This window comes from Rana temporaria, chromosome 9, assembly GCF_905171775.1.
Source record: "Rana temporaria chromosome 9, aRanTem1.1, whole genome shotgun sequence".
NCBI classification, from domain to species: Eukaryota; Metazoa; Chordata; class Amphibia; order Anura; family Ranidae; genus Rana; species Rana temporaria.
This window is the reverse complement of record NC_053497.1, coordinates 57,273,435-57,291,377: the sequence shown is the minus strand read 5'-3', so window position 1 is coordinate 57,291,377 and position 17,943 is coordinate 57,273,435. Positions and strand designations below refer to the sequence as shown.

The 17,943-nt window shown below is 46.6% G+C and overlaps 1 protein-coding gene across 1 annotated transcript in view; it reads right to left on the bottom strand.

The window, feature by feature from the left end:
• Positions 1–17,943, bottom strand: part of LOC120913553 (leucine-rich repeat and fibronectin type III domain-containing protein 1-like protein) — a 785,902-nt gene that overhangs the window by 419,928 nt on the left and 348,031 nt on the right. Inside the window, exon 3 of the mRNA XM_040323557.1 lies at positions 12,782–12,934. The gene's annotated coding sequence lies outside the window, so the exon portion shown is untranslated. The remainder of the gene's footprint in view (positions 1–12,781; positions 12,935–17,943) is intronic.

Sequence of the window (17,943 nt, the reverse complement as noted above, 5' to 3'; positions counted from 1 at the left end):
AGGGTGCCAGCCAGCAAGCCACCCACAGCAGGGTTCCAGCAAGCCACCCATAGCAGGGTGCCAGCCAGCAAGCCCAACAACACCAGGGTGCCAGCCAGAAAGCCCACCCACATCAGGGTGCCAGCCAGAAAGCCACCCACATCAGGGTGCCAGCCAGAAAGCCACCCACATCAGGGTGCCAGACACCCACATAAGGGTGCCAGCCAGAAAGCCCACCCACACCAGGGTGCCAGCCAGAAAGCCCACCCACACCAGGGTGCCAGACAGAAAGCACACCCACACCAGGGTGCCAGCCAGAAAGCCACCCACATCAGGGTGCCAGCCAGAAATCCCACCCACATCAGGGTGCCAGCCAGAAAGCCCACCCACATCAGGGTGCCAGCCAGAAAGCCCACCCACATCAGGGTGCCAGCCACCCACACCAGGGTGCCAGCCAGAAAGCCCACCCACACCAGGGTGCCAGCCAGAAAGCCCACCCACATCAGGGTGCCAGCCACCCACACCAGTGTGCCAGCCAGAAAGCCCACCCACATCGGGGTGCCAGCCAGAAAGCCACCCACATCAGGGTGCCAGACAAAAAGACACCCACACCAGGGTGCCAGCCAGAAAGCCCACCCACACCAGGGTGCCAGACAGAAAGCACACCCACACCAGGGTGCCAGACAGAAAGCACACCCACACCAGGGTGCCAGACAGAAAGCCCACCCACACCAGGGTGCCAGCCAGAAAGCACACCCACACCAGGGTGCCAGCCAGAAAGCCACCCACATCAGGGTGCCAGCCACCCACATCAGGGTGCCAGCCACCCACATCAGGGTGCCAGCCAGAAAGCCACCCACATCAGGGTGCCAGCCACCCACACTAGGGTGCCAGCCAGAAAGTCACCCACATCAGGGTGCCAGCCAGAAAGCCCACCCACACCAGGGTGCCAGACAGAAAGCACACCCACACCAGGGTGCCAGACAGAAAGCCCACCCACACCAGGGTGCCAGCCAGAAAGCCCACCCACACCAGGGTGCCAGCCAGAAAGCCACCCACATCAGGGTGCCAGCCAGAAAGCCACCCACATCAGGGTGCCAGCCAGAAAGCCACCCACACCAGGGTGCCAGCCAGAAAGCCCACCCACACCAGGGTGCCAGCCAGAAAGCCCACCCACACCAGGGTGCCAGCCAGAAATCACACCCACACCAGGGTGCCAGCCAGAAAGCCCACCCACACCAGGGTGCCAGGCAGAAAGCCCACCCACATCAGGGTGCCAGGCAGAAAGCCACCCACATCAGGGTGCCAGCCACCCACACCAGGGTGCCAGCCAGAAAACCACCCACATCAGGGTGCCAGCCACCCACACCAGGGTGCCAGCCAGAAAGCCCACCCACATCAGGGTGCCAGGCAGAAAGCCACCCACATCAGGGTGCCAGCCACCCACACCAGGGTGCCAGTCAGAAAGCCACCCACATCCGGGTGCCAGCCAGAAAGCCCACCCACACCAGGGTGCCAGCCAGAAAGCCCACCCACACCAAGGTGCCAGACAGAAAGCACACCCACACCAGGGTGCCAGAGAGAAAGCACACCCACACCAGGGTGCCAACCAGAAAGCACACCCACACCAGGGTGCCAGCCAGAAAGCCACCCACACCAGGGTGCCAGCCAGAAAGCCCACCCACATCAGGGTGCCAGCCAGAAAGCCACCCACATCAGGGTGCCAGCCAGAAAGCCACCCACATCAGGGTGCCAGCCACCCACACCAGGGTGCCAGCCAGAAAGCCACCTACATCAGGGTGCCAGCCAGAAAGCCACCCACACCAGGGTGCCAGCCAGAAAGCCCACCCACACCAGGGTGCCAGCCAGAAAGCACACCCACACCAGGGTGCCAGTCAGAAAGCCATCCACATCAGGGTGCCAGCCACCCACACCAGGGTGCCAGCCAGAAAACCACCCACATCAGGGTGCCAGCCACCCACACCAGGGTGCCAGCCAGAAAGCCCACCCACATCAGGGTGCCAGGCAGAAAGCCACCCACATCAGGGTGCCAGCCACCCACACCAGGGTGCCAGTCAGAAAGCCACCCACATCCGGGTGCCAGCCAGAAAGCCCACCCACACCAGGGTGCCAGCCAGAAAGCCCACCCACACCAAGGTGCCAGACAGAAAGCACACCCACACCAGGGTGCCAGAGAGAAAGCACACCCACACCAGTGTGCCAACCAGAAAGCACACCCACACCAGGGTGCCAGCCAGAAAGCCACCCACACCAGGGTGCCAGCCAGAAAGCCCACCCACATCAGGGTGCCAGCCAGAAAGCCACCCACATCAGGGTGCCAGCCAGAAAGCCACCCACATCAGGGTGCCAGCCACCCACACCAGGGTGCCAGCCAGAAAGCCACCTACATCAGGGTGCCAGCCAGAAAGCCACCCACACCAGGGTGCCAGCCAGAAAGCCCACCCACACCAGGGTGCCAGCCAGAAAGCACACCCACACCAGGGTGCCAGTCAGAAAGCCATCCACATCAGGGTGCCAGCCACCCACACCAGGGTGCCAGCCAGAAAGCCCACCCACACCAGGGTGCCAGCCAGAAAGCCACCCACACCAGGGTGCCAGCCACCCACACCAGGGTGCCAGCCAGAAAGCCCACCCACGCCAGGGTGCCAGCCAGAAAGCCCACCCACACCAGGGTGCCAGCCAGAAAGCCCACCCACACCAGGGTGCCAGCCAGAAAGCCCACCCACAGCAGGGTGCCAGCCAGCAAGCCCACCCACAGCAGGGTGCCAGCCAGCAAAGCCCACCCACAGCAGGGTGCCAGCCAGCAAGCCCACCCACATCAGGGTGCCAGCCACCCACACCAGGGTGCCAGCCAGAAAACCACCCACATCAGGGTGCCAGCCAGAAAGCCCACCCACATCAGGGTGCCAGCCAGAAAGCCACCCACATCAGGGTGCCAGCCAGAAAGCCACCCACATCAGGGTGCCAGCCACCCACACCAGGGTGCCAGCCAGAAAGCCACCTACATCAGGGTGCCAGCCAGAAAGCCACCCACACCAGGGTGCCAGCCAGAAAGCCCACCCACACCAGGGTGCCAGCCAGAAAGCACACCCACACCAGGGTGCCAGTCAGAAAGCCATCCACATCAGGGTGCCAGCCACCCACACCAGGGTGCCAGCCAGAAAGCCCACCCACACCAGGGTGCCAGCCAGAAAGCCATCCACACCAGGGTGCCAGCCAGAAAGCCCACCCACACCAGGGTGCCAGCCAGAAAGCCCACCCACACCAGGGTGCCAGCCAGAAAGCCCACCCACACCAGGGTGCCAGCCAGAAAGCCCACCCACACCAGGGTGCCAGCCAGAAAGCCCACCCACATCAGGGTGCCAGCCAGAAAGCCCACCCACAGCAGGGTGTCAGCCAGCAAGCCCACGCACAGCAGGGTGCCAGCCAGCAAGCCCACCCACATCAGGGTGCCAGCCAGCAAGCCCACATACAATTAAAAAAAACAAAAAAAAACTGCACTGTACAGAGGAGCCTTGACGAGGCAGTGCAGCTTCCACATACATTTGCAAATATGTGCAATGTGACTGCCTGCACGGGATGCACAGAGCGCCTGAACCCCTCACACAGGGTATGGATTCATATGCCTTGTGTGAACGAGGCCTTAGGACCGCACTTTCAGAGCAGCCTTGGCAAAGTAGTGCAGCTTCCCCATTTGCAAATGTGTGCAACTAAGACCTCTGTTTTTAATGTCAAGTGTTAGATTGTGCCTTTTTGATTTATTTGCAAGCTAGCTAGTAAGTGTGCTGGGAAATCTTCTGTTTTTGTGATGTGCAAAGCCCTTCCATGTGCACCTTACTTCAAAAGCAAGTTATATACTGCTGTAGCTGTCCTGCTTTGTACACCGTTTTTAGATACAACTTAAAGTGGTTGTAAAGGTAAACGTTTTTTTTCACCATTCTATGCATTAAGGTGAAAAAACATCAGACAATACAGACTCCCCAGCCCCCCCGTTTTACTTACCTGACCCCTCGGAAGTCCCGCGCTCGCCCCCGACATCCTCTTCGCCGCTCAGCCTGGCCGTCGATTGGTTACAGTGGATGGATTGAAAGCAGCGCAGCACCAGGGGCGGGGCCGAGTGATACAGTGAGTGGCTATGGCCGCCGGCTGTATCACGGGAGCGCACCCGCAAGAATTCAACACCATGCGAGCACGCTCGCATGAAGGTGTTGAGTCCTTGCGGGGGGAGCCGAGACAGCCACCGATGGACCCCAGAAGACCAAGTTCGGGGCCACTCTGCGCAAAATGAGCTGCACAGTGGAGGTAAGTATAACATGTTTGATATTTAAAAAAACTAAAATTGTCTTTAGTGATCCTTTAACCACTTCCATACTGGGCCTATTCTGGCACTTCTCTCCTTCATGTAAAAATCATAATTTTCTTGCTAGAAATTTACTCAGAACCCCCAAACATTATATACAGTTTTTTTTTAGGCAGACACCCTAGGGAATAAAATGGCGGTCATTGCAACTTTTTATCTCGCACGGTATTTGCGTAATAATTTTTCAAACAAATTTTTGGTGAAAAATACAGTTTCATGAATTAAAAAAAATAACAAAAAACGTTAAAAGTTAGCCCTTTTTTTTTGTATAATGTGAAATATGATATTACGCTGAGTAAATAGATACCCAACACGCTTTAAAATTGCGCACTTTTTTTTACAGGTTACCAGTTTAGAGTTACAGAGGAGGTCTAGTGCTAGAATCGTTGCCCACACTCTAACGCATGCGAGGATCCCTCACATGTGTAGTTTGAATGGCATTTACATATGTGGGGGCGGGACTTGTATGTGTGTTCGCTTCTAAGCATGAGCTACCCAGGACAGGGGCGTTTTCATTTTTTATTATTTTACTTAATTTTTTTTTTTTTTTACACTTTTTTTCATCACCGTTATTCCTTTTACAAGGAATGTAAACATCCCTTGTAATAGGAATCTATTGTGACAGGTCCTCTTTATGGAGCGATGCAGTGTCAATAAGACCCCACATCTCTCCTCCAGGCTGGAAAGCATGAGATCCAGAAAAATAATTCACCGATCTCATGCTTACTAGTTGCGATCGCGGCTTTGTTTACATCCTGGACCTCTGACGGTCATAGAGATGACCGGAAATCTCTATCATCGTCATCCGGTGCCGGCCGATACTTTCTCCGGGCCCCCGATGGCACGGGAGAGCCCGGAGAAGCACCGGATGGCGGCAAGAGGGGGGCATCCCATTCTGTCGCCTATAAGAACGATCAAGCAGCGTAACTGCCACCACAATCATACTTATCGTGCACAGAATCGCCAGCTGCAAAGAATGATGTCTGAATGATGCCTGTAGCTGCAGGCATCATTCAGATATCCCCCAAAAGTCAGCAACGTCATATGATGGTTGGCGGTAAGGAAGTGGTTAAATAAAAACTACATTTATAAAACAAAAAGTGAAGTAGTTGTCTGGTTTTGCATACTGTTTTTAAATAAAGATTTATTGAAACCTACAATTTATTTAAAAAAAAAAAAAAAAAAAAAAAACCTGGGGTAGTTGTCCTGTTTTGTATACGGTCTTTTTACACAACTTTTATAGAAACCGCAATTATAAAAAAACAGGGAGTAGTTGTCTTGTATTGTGTACTGTTTTTGGATGAAACTTTAATACAAACTACAATTATATATAAAAAAAAAAAACTTTTTTGTCATTCTTGTAAAGACTGTCTTAATGCATTGTATCGATATTATACATATACAATTTTTCTGTTGTCAATACATATCAAACATATGACCAGAAAAAAATTCCCAGAGCACAGCAGACATAGGGTGACCATGTGTCCCGCATTTTGCAGTTCTGTCCCGGGTACCTTCATTCCAGGACAATACAGTGTCCAGGAATAAAAACTGACACCCGATGAGAGAGCGGGGCTGGGACGCCGGCATCCCTAACAACTGATGAGTCTTCAGCTGTCAATGGGCTTTCCCGCTGACCGCTAAATAAAAAATAAAGCTGTCAGTAAAAAAAAAAAAAAAACACGGCTTGGGGTCCCCCTCCCCTAGTCCATTCCAGGTCCTTTGGGGGCTTCCAGATTCTGATAGCCCCCCTGCCTGCATGCCACCACAACCACCAGCCAGGGAAAGATGGGGACATGATGCTTTGGGGTAGGGGGGTAGAGCCCCCGGGTGCTGGCATGGACTGGGGGGGGGGGGTGACTAGGTTTTTTTTTTTTGCTTTTTCTTTTTTCAATAGCCGGGTGCCAGCAATTGCAACCGTGAGTCAATTTAAATGTGATTTGACTCCTTTTTTTTTTCTTTAGAAATTTAATTTTTTCTGCTGCATGTTCTATACATGGTACACATGCCCCACTTTACAGGCAGTCTAAGGGGACCCCCAGGGACTATATTTAGAGGAAGTGTTCATTTTTATTGTTGCAATTTAATCATAATTAGAATCACTGCTCCTGAAATGCTTTAAAATTGGCACATTTTTGTGAAGGAGGGGGGTGTCCCTGAATGGCAGTTTGGAAATGTGGTCACCCTAGGCAGACAAAGCCTGAATTTGGGAAGATTTGTGTGACTGAATCCTCAGAGGGGAGCGGTAGAAAGAACACGAGACATGGCTGTTAATGTAGGCCTGCTAAAAGGGGATGTTTCAATGCACTGCATAGCAGGCCTCTGTTGTAGAAGCCCTTTCCTCAGAGGATGGACACCAAGCAAAAAGAAGGTCATTACCCTTTACTCAGTAGGCCATTCCACTCCTGAGAGCTCAGGAGGAGTTGGTAGTACCAATAGAAGTATGAAGGTAAAAGGAGGATACTAAGGTTGAATAATAATAAAACAAAAGCCAACGGAAACTGCCATGAAATCAGAATAGATGGGGATGATCTGTGACCCTCAATGAAGTGCTAACTGTGCAAGAAAAAAAGATGGGAGGCTGAAAAAGAGGAATAGGCCAAGAAATAGACTGACTAACCAAGGAAAATAAATAAATTAATATCTCAATTTCCTCTGAAATATGCAAATAAGAAGTATTCCTGCACATCCAACAAAACCCATAGGTAGTGATGGTAACAACCAGCCTCAGCTCAGACTCCATCCAGGCCTTTACATGTTTCGCCCTGTCCACTGGACTCAGCCTTGGAAGACCTCCAAGACCCGTGGGCAGGCGAAACGAGTTGAGGCATTGGCTTGGATGGAGTCTAGGCTGAGGCTGCTCTGACTATCGCTACCTATAAATTTTGTTGGATGTGCGGCACCTAAAATGATCCTTCTTATTTGCATTCACTGAGCTGAGACAAGCCCCTTGATAGCCTGCATTCCCCACTGACTGTTCTCAAGACTTGGACCAACTGATTTGTCCCAAATTCTCTGATTTGGACCAAAGTCCCTCTGTCCCTCTTTCCTCCCCATTTGTCCCTCATTTTAGTCCGATCTATATAGTTGTATATAAAATGCTGAATTTAATTTTCAAAAAGTGTTTCCCAGTGCTAAACCTTTCATCCTAAGAGGCTGTATCTATAAATTTCAAAAGCCAATATAAAGGTGGTAATGGTAGTGGTAAAAAAAAAAAAAAAAAAATTGTAGGTTTAATCAATCATCTTCTTTAAGCTCTTAAGAAGATTTCCTGAGGGCCATAATCAACAGCATTCCGGGCCTAGCTACTGAACCGCCACCAACATAAACACATTCTTAGTGAGAACATTAAATATTTGCAATAAAAGTATACCGCTGTCAAAACAATAAATTAAGAGCCCCACGAAAGCTAGACAGCTTAAAGCAGAGCTCCACCCAAAAATTTAACTTCAGCTTTTTGGATCCCCCCCCCCCTCCGTTGTCACATTTGGCACCTTTCAGGGGGGGAGGAGGGAGCAGATACCTGTGTAATCCAGGTATTTTCTCAAACTTCTGGGCATAGGCCAAGACGACCTACGCCACGTCCGGTGGGAGACACACAAGGGACCAGTGGGATCGCGCATGCGCAGTAGATGTAGATGTGCCAGTTTCAGTACTAAAAAGAATTGTCCCGTCGGGGGGGGGGGGGGGGGGATCTGACATTCTGTCCGCAGTCTACCCGCAGACTGTGTGGCCGGAAGTGGGTGCAAATACCTGTCTTAGACAAGTATCTGCACCCTCCTCCCCCCTATAAGGTGTCAAATATGACACCGGAGGGGGGGTTGCGATGAGCGGAAGTTCCACTTTAGGGTGGAACTCCGCTTTAAGTCCAAAGGGAGAGAATAATGTGAAATATCAGCCCTCCAATGCCCTCCAATGCCCTCCTCTCTGATGCTCTGGATTGTAGTTGGGCTCTCACCATCCTCATGTACAATGCAGGGCTATGATGTCAGCCCATGACTGTCAACCAGAGCGCCAGTCACATAGATGGAGGGAGCCTGCTGGAGTGAGGAATAAGGTAGATATTACAGCTTATTTCTCTACCCCCAAACTTAATAAGCATTTAAGAGTGCGGAAAAGGCCCCACTGTAAGGAGGTTTTTTATGGTAATTTCCAGAGTTCAGCTTTAACGCACCCAACATGTGTTTGGCAGCCAAAACAAGTGGTCTCTAGCAAATAATGCTCGCCATATCCCCATGAGGCTAATTAAACCTACTAAGCACGTCACTATTATTCAATCCCTTGGTCAATACAAAATAATGAGGACTTCACCCATTAAACAAACAATTATTATCAACATTTATTGACATTAACCTCACACAGGACAGGCCATCTATCTCATTGGGCATGTCCCTGTCATTAGATCTTTGTGTGCCTATATGAGGCTATAGAAGTATAGATTTATAGATTTTTTGAACCCATTAAAAAGGTCATTACAATTAGATCCCCTCTGTTACTACACCAGGCAGATCATTTTAAGGACCATAAACTAAAAAATCAAGTCACCTTTAAGATACATAGCTTCTTAATACTGTGTACAGCTCCATCTATAAAAAAAAACTCATCTGTGCAATATTTGAATTATTTGACATTGTATTTGCATGGTGCTACAGAGTGAAGTGCAGTCTACTGCTCTGTGCTGTTAATCATTTTGGGCTACAGAAGTCATACCAGTAGTTGCTTCTAATGTCTTTCAATAGAACTGCTAGTCATGAACATGCAGGAAACATTCCTCATAATATGAGTATTAATCTCAAATATTTTTCTTTCCAATAGGCTTTAAAAACTCAGGGATGCAATGTACATAGCTAGAAATTTGATTTTGACTTTTCTGCTTAAAAAATACACATGGGACAGATATAGGCTAGACTTTGCAGGTACAATAGGAACATTGTGTAAATAATGGTAACAAAGATGAATCCGCCCTTTCTGTGTTCCCACCACTGCGCTTATGAACAAATGGTGAGAATCAAAATTTGCAAAAGAGTGAAGCAGCTACTTTAAAAAAAATCTAACTGTGAAAAACCCTAAAATTAGAGTAATAAAATATAAGCAGCGCTGTAAACAATGTAAGATGAAATATCCGTTTTCACAGGTATTCAAAAAAAATGCTTATGTCCATAAACATCACCATGTGTCAAAAGTGAATATATAAATGAGTTTAAATCTTAATTAAATATAAGTCCATATATCACATCAAGTAAAAATAATGTGAAAAAATAATAATAGCTTCAAATCTTCCACCACACCCAGTGTCAGTGAATCCTCTCTCGTCAGATGCAAAGCTCACTTGAATGACAAATGTTTTTGCACACATGTGCAATGTTCCTATTGTGAAAAACATGTTCTAAAACCCTAGTGTAATAAACTAAACTGTAAACAATGTAAGATGAAATATCCGTTTTCACAGGTATTAAAAAAAAATGCTAAATGTCCATAATCACCATGTGACAAAAGTGAATATGTGCACAAATTCCCCAAAAAATATATATAAATGTGTTTACCGTATTTGCCGGCGTATAAGACGACTGGGCGTATAAGACGACCCCCTGGAGGAGGAGGCGGAGGAGGAGGCGCGGCTTTTGAATCATGGATGGCCGCCGTCTGACCACAGGTAACCGGCGTATAAGATGACCCCCGACTTTTGGGGCATTATTTTACATGCAAAAGGTCGTCTTATACGCCGGAAAATACGGTAAATATTAATTAAATATAAGTCCATATATCACATCAAGTAGGTTTGTGAAAAAATAATGATAATAGCTTTAAATCTTCCACCACATCCGCTGTCAGTGAATCCTCTCCCATCAGATGCAAAACTCACCAACTCATATTGCCTTACACACTTTCGTGTTTGGCGTGTAAACGTGTACAAAAAGACCTCACTGGTAGGTATAGCAGATAATCCCAGTTCCCGTGGCGTTCCTGGATCTCCGCTTCCTTGATCAGCCTTGATAAGTCACACGTTCATTTCAGATGGTTGCCGCACAGCCACGCCCTGACATGTTTTGTCATAAAATACTTAGTCATGGGATTGATCAAGGTGCACACCTTGGGTCCGCCGAGACCAATATACTCGGTTTTCGGTTCATCTCTAAACTAGTGTTTGCTGTGCAGTGTATTGCTCTATTTTTTGAGATTCATGTGAGTGTTATATTTGAAGATTTATGTGTGTTATTAAACTGATTTTACGGTATCACGCTATTTTGAGCACTTCTTTTATTTACATTGCGGAGCTTTCCGGCAGTGAATTGGTTGGAACTGGGATTATCTGCTATACCTACCAGTGAGGTCTTTTTTCACTCGTTTACACGCCAAACACGAGAGTGTAAGGCAATTTGAGTTGGTGAGTTTTGCATCTGACGGGAGAGGATTCACCGACACCGGGTGTGGTGGAAGATTGGAAGCTATTATTTTTTTACATTATTTTTACTTGATGTGATATATGGACTTATATTTAATTAATATTTAAACACATTTATATATAAATTTTTTGGAATTTGTGCACATATTCACTTTTGTCACATGGTGAGGTTTATGGACATTAGCATTATTTTTGAATACCTGTGAAAACAAATATTTCATCTTACATTGTTCGCAGAGCTGCTTATATTTTATTACACTAATTTTAGGGTTTTAGAATATGTTTTTCACAATAGGAACATTGCACATGTATGCATAAACATTTGTCATTCAAGAAGATCTGCACTTCATGAACATTCATTGGGACAGTTGGCATCATATTAGATACAACGTGACCCAATATGGCTTGTCTATAAGTACACCTATACACATGCATAAATGCCATACATTTAAAACTGAAATTGAAAAATAAAAAAAATATAACATAAGCTGAGGTTACCTACAGGGAAACCCACATGCCAAAATAAGTAAATCCAAACACACAGGCAATTGAATAGCTATTCCTGTACCATGCCTCCATTCCAAACCTCCATTTTGATGAATGAGGTCCCACCATCACATCACATTACATTACATTAAAGTGTCTCTAAATTTTTTTTCAGGATGAAATAATAGCCATGAGAGATTTAAATACTGTATATGAGCACATATACGGTATATACACAGACACAGAGCTACGCTGATATAGAATTAGATATATAAGGTAAGAGTGTACTGAAGTACCAAATGTATGTAAACAACATTGCGTGTGCTTGTGAAACTGCTTGTGAAACTGTAAAAAATTACAATACTGAAAATCATGAGTAGGCAATGCACTAATAACTTTACTTACTTTAGAGTTAAAACATAATTGATGGCCCTAAAGTTTTTCTTCAGTAGGGATGCCGAATGTGTTTAACACAATAGTAAAATGTTAATGGTGATCGTGTCAAATATGTGTGGGCCTGAGAGAGAATATTTTGAAAAGAGACATGGGACGACACGTCCCATACTGTCGCCTATAAGAACGATCAAGCAGCGGAACTGCCGCTTTGAATGTTCTTATGGTGCGCAGAATCGCCGGCAGAAGAGAAGGATATTTGAATGATGCCAGTAGCTGTAGGCATCATTCAAAAATCCCCCCCCCCCTCTAAAGTCCAGAACATCATATGACATCCTACGGTAGGGAAGTGGTTAATTGCCCAGTCCTGCTCCAAGGGTCTAGTAGACTCCTGATGCCTTTTCTACCTCCAGCCAATAAAGAGGACCTAGAGGAGATCACTGAATTGGGAGTTCAGCAGTCTACCGTCACTCTTCATACTGGGTTCCTCTGCAGCTGTCCTGGGCTCAAAGAACATGGTAATCCCAGAAACTGTTGGGGGGGTTACAGGGGAAAGATGCGCAAAGATGCCAAAACAATCCAGCAAAAACCTATGGGGAAAATTCTAAATTAATAGGACCAACACGTAGGCTCAGGACGCAATGCCAGTTCCAACTTTTATAGAAAAAGTTATAAAAATCAGTTGCTTATATTTCTGAAATCTGCTAATCATTTTGACGTGTTGTCTTTGAAAGTAACTGCTGCTTATGCATTTTTCGCAACTCTGAATTGCCCAGGTCTGTAACAGGTTTGCTTCAAAACACACAAACATTCAGTACATGCACACAATAATCACTGCACTTTTCCATAGATCGGTCATCTAGGTTTGCCGTTCCCATTACCCATTAAAAAAGGAAAAATCAATGTTATCCCATCTCTTTGTTCCTGGAATTGTCCCTTTAATCCATTGACCATGTGACTAGCTTTGCACGAGGCAAGCATATGGGTTTTGAATAGCACATAAAGGTCACAGGCGTCTAAATAATGCCGCCTGCACGTTTGAATGACTGTTTTAGTGCTACCTACACACACCTGTGTTTTCTAGCTTGCTTTTAAGACTGTTCACTGAGTGACAAGAGTGAATGTTATTTTCTAATGACCTTTAAGAAGCTTTGGGAAGGTCACCGCTCCCTCACTGGCTCCTGAAGTCTTTTCATTAGTTTTTCATTTGCTTGTGGACCTCGGCCAATAATGGATTCTCTCGATCACACTCACGATGCAGCTTTCTACACAGCCGGGCCCGGCCTCCCATCCTGAAAAGAGGAAAAGAGCAATTTTTAATTGCGAGTTTACTGTAACTCTTTAGATCAGGGCAAACATTTCACCTAGACAAAGGCAAATTTTAGCTTGGAAGACATCTTGAAATACTCTCTGTTATATAGAAAACTTTAACACTACATAATCAAAAAACACATATTAACTACACCAGTAGCCCCATACATTGTATTTATAAGGCATTTGCAGAGCTATTCATCCTGTGAAACTGCATGTTCATCCATTCTGTGCCAATCTCTGCAAAATCCAATGTGTCTAGGCTATTGTCTCTCCGGGTCAGGTGTCATTCCATAGCGTGATTTAGAAAAATAATGCATTTTGGCAATCAATGCTTACTTTTTTACAATCATCAGCTCCATCTAATGACCATGGTGTGGTATTTTCCTAATTCAACCTGTCTTTATGAATGAAGAACTTCCCATCTAGAGATAAAATAGTCTAGTAAAGATTAATTTTTCTGGCATTTGCACATACTGTATTTGCTGGCGTATAAAACGACCTTTTATACTTAAAAATTTGGCTCAAAAATCGGTGGTCGTCTTATACGCCGGATGCAGACTGCGGGCGTCCATTTTTTAAAAGCTGTGCCTCCTCCTCGTGCTGTTCCGTGATAGGCTAGTGATCCGCCTATCACGGACGTCGCCTCGTCCTCAGCCTCGGATGAGAGAATGTCTGTGATAGGCAGAACACTGAACACAGGCTCTGCTGGGAAACCGAGTTCACGTAACAGCACGAGGAAGAGGCGCGGCTTTTAAAAAAAATGGACGCCCGCAGTCTGACTCACTCTGCCAGGCATAAAGTAATGAAGATCGGCGATGTGAGGTGAGGCAATGGCACGGTGAGGCAATGGCACAGTGAGGTGAGGTGAGGCAAGGCAATGGCACGGTGAGGTGAGGCCATGGCACAGTGAGGTGAGGCCATGGCACAGTGAGGTGAGGCCATGGCACAGTGAGGTGAGGCCATGGCACAGTGAGGTGAGGCCATGGCACAGTGAGGTGAGGCCATGGCACAGTGAGGTGAGGAGAAAAAAAGAGCGGAGGGCGCACCAACCTAGTGTGATACTGATAAAATTAATTTATTCAAATATTAAAATCAATAGTTATACTCACAAAATTGGAGTTAAAATCAGGCTTTAAAATTACTCCTTTATAGTTTTATGAATTCCCACGATTCTGAGGAGGGCTGCAAGACTCTAGAAGATAACTTTTAATTGAACTGCACCACCCCATAGCACTTCCCGAAAATACCAGAGCGCAGGAGATTTGTTTTTGTATAACAGTGAGGTGAGGCCATGGCACAGTGAGGTAAGGCCATGGCACAGTGAGGTGAGGCCATGGCACAGTGAGGTGAGGCCATGGCACAGTGAGGTGAGCCCAAGGCACAGTGAGGTGAGGCCAAGGCACAGTGAGGTGAGGCCAAGGCACAGTGAGGTGAGGCCAAGGCACAGTGAGGTGAGGCCATGGCACAGTGAGGTGAGGCCATGGCACAGTGAGCGGTAGTCTTATACGGCGAGAATATCCCAAAACCAACATTTTAGCCTTATACGCCAGCAAATACGGTAACAAATGTACATGTAGTTTTGCAGGGAAAACAGCTGTGCAAATCTTGTATAATTACACCCCTTAGACCTCTTCCACACAGGCGGACTCCGTCACTACGGAGTCCTCCTGCTCCCGTCGGCTCAGCGGGAGATCTCTCTGCTGAGCTGGCGGATGACAAGTCCCTCTCTGCTCACTGAGCAGGGAGGGGCTTGTCCAGCACCCCTGTCTCCTATGGGGAGATCTGACGAAAATGGACAGCAGAGAATGGTCTGAAAAAGAGAAAATATCCAGTGAGCGGGAATTGTGTGGACGAAAATCCCTTGTTGAGGTCAGAGGAGAATGGGCAGACTGGTTTGAGATGATAGAAAGGCAACAGTTACTCAAATAACCACTCGTTACAACCAAAGTATGCAGAATACCACCTCTGAACGCACAACACATCGAACCATGAAGCAGATGGGCTACAGCAGCAGCAGACCACGCCAGGTGCCACACCTGTCAGGTAAGAACTGGAAACTGAGGCTACAATTCGCACAGGCTCACCAAAATTGGACAATAGAAGATTGTAAAAATGTTCCCTGGTCTGATGAGTCTCCATTCCAGCTGCGACATAAAGGTGGTAGGGTCAGAATTTGGCGTAAACAACATGGAAGTAGGGATCCATCCTGCCTTGTATCAACAATTCGGGCTGGTGGTGGTGATGTAATGGTGTGGGGGACATTTTCTTGGCACACTCGAACCCCTTAGTACCAATTGAGCATCGTTTAAATGCCACAGCCTACCTAAGTATTGTTGCTGACCATGTCCATCCCTTTATGACTACAGTGTACCCATCTTCTGATGTCTCCTTCCAGCTGGATAATTCACCATGGCACAAAGCTCAAATCATCTCACCATTGGTTTCTTTAACATGAAAATTTGTTCCCTGTACTCCAATGGTCTCCACAGTCACCAAATCTCATTCCAATAGAGCACATTTGGGATGCAGTACAATGGGAGATTCTCATCATGATGTGCAGCTGACAAAACTGCAGCAACTGTGTGATGCTATCATGTCACTATGGACCATCTCTGGGGAAGGTTTCCAACACCTTGTTGAATCTTTGCCATGAAGAATTAAGGCAGTTCTGAATGCAAAAGGGGGTCCAACCTGGTTCTAGCAAGGTGTACATAAGAAAGTGGTGGTGAGTATAATGTTCTCTGTGCAGGATTTCCTTTATGTGAAATTCCTGATGATCCTGCCAGTCCCCCTACTTTCTTATTTCAAACTGATTCTGGAGATAGAAGCACATCCATCCCAGTGTGGTCAGTTTGCTTCTTTGCTTTCAACAGCAGTTTATTACTATGAATACCATAGTACAGAATACTATGTTTTCCCGAAAATAAGACCTAGCGTTATATTCCAGGAGGGCTGCAATATAAGCCCTACCCCGAAAATAAGCCCTAGTTTAAAATGCTTGCAAAATCCTATAATCCACTCTATTACAGTAGAATATAATGTACAATGTGTGTGTTTCTGTAATTTAAATGCGGGGGAAGAGAGCTTCGGCAGGTCAGAGAAGTGCAGAGCAGCGATATAGCGAAGGCATTTGGCACAATTATATTACAGAAACACACATTGTACATTATATAATACTGTAGTAGAGTGGATTATAGGATTTTACAAGCATTTTAACTCAGTTCACACTGGGGATTCCTGTCAGGCAGGAACAGAGTGGGGGAGTGGGGAGAGAAGACAGCACATTACATGGCAAGATCTACCCCGAAAATAAGCCCTACTTGTCTTTTGTTGACAAAATTAATATAAGACCCGGGCTTATTTTCAGGGAAACACTGTACATTTAGATTAGCTGCTATGTCATTACTGCCTATTCATTTTTTTGGCCATGCTGGGCAAATCAGAATTCTGTAGTTTGGGGAAAAATGATTGCTTAAAGGGGTTGTAAAGGTAAAAGTTTTCTCACCTTAATGCATCCTATGCATTAAGGTGAAAAAATATCCGACGGTACTGGCCCCCCCCTGAACCCCCGTTTTACTTACCTGACCCCTCGAAAGTCCCGCGTGCATCCATGCGATCCTCTTCGGTTCCCAGCTTGGCCGCTGATTGGCTAGGCTGGACGGATTGATAGCAGCGCAGCCATTGGCTGGTGCTGCTGTCAATCACAGCAGATGACGCGGCGCGCCGGGGACGAGTGATACAGTCGGCGGCTATGCCCGCCGCTCTATCACGGGAGCGCGCGCGCAAAAGCTTTCCACCATGCAAGCTCGCTTGCATAAGGTTGGAAAGCTTTTGCGAGGAGGAGCCGAGACAGCCGCCGAGGGACCCCAGAAGACAGGGTTAGGGGACACTGTGCAAAACGAGCTTCACAGTGGAGAGAAGTATAACATGTTGGTTATTTTTATTTTTTTTAAGTTTGCCTTTAGTGTTTCTTTAAGACAGTGAACAAGAGATGTTTTGTAGATCTACAAAATATAAGATACCTATAACCTTGGGGACCATTTTGCTGGTCGTTGAAATCTCAACAAACCTGTAAAACACCCACGTACACACGATCGGATAGGAATTTTTTCCGCGGGAAAATTGGAGAATCGGTTCTCAATCTTTTGTTTGCGGAAATTCCGACAGCACAAGTCCAATGGAGCATACACACGATCGCAATTTCCGTTCAAAAGCTCACATCGGATTTTTGCCGTCAGAATTTTCGATCGCGTGTACGGGGCATAAGACTTGTTTTCTAACTTTGCCTCATTTTCTGTCTTGCCCAAAGCCATAGGTCAGCGCATGTGTGTGCCATGTAGGATAAAGAAATGCCACATATATGTAAATGTTAGGAGTTACAAAAATATTTCTAAACTGTCCATTTTATTACAGACATCTTTGAACAAAGTCATATGGGGATTTGTAAGGAATAAACTACATGGAAAATATTAATATCATCCTCACGGGCAATTTACCTTTTTTCCAGCAATCAACTCATTTGCAGCCCAATCAAATCAGTGGGCTGTATATGAAATGATTACCAGCAAGTGGTTAACCAACTCAGCAGTATGAAAGTAAACCATTTTATACAGTCCTAAGGGCAGTCTTAAATGATGTTCGTCAGGGATGTGAGCAATTTAAACCCTACATGTGGCAATCAAGGGGTTACCTCCAGAATATGACAAACACTTAGAAGTGCTCATTATCACATGTAAAGATTTTCCAACAGTCGATTGTTTACCTATCTTTTTTTTTACTCCAGAGAAAGGCAAACAAGTGGGCATCACTACATAAAGCTGGCAGAGTTGCACATAAAAGCCGTGATGCTCCTGTTGGTAAGGGGATCTGAAAGGGCATAGGTACCACCTGTTCCCTGTGAGAGCTGTGTTTGTGTATGGCCACCATTATGCAGAACAGCTGCAGATAAAGACACCGTAAGCAGTGAATCTGTAGTGCTGGAGATAAC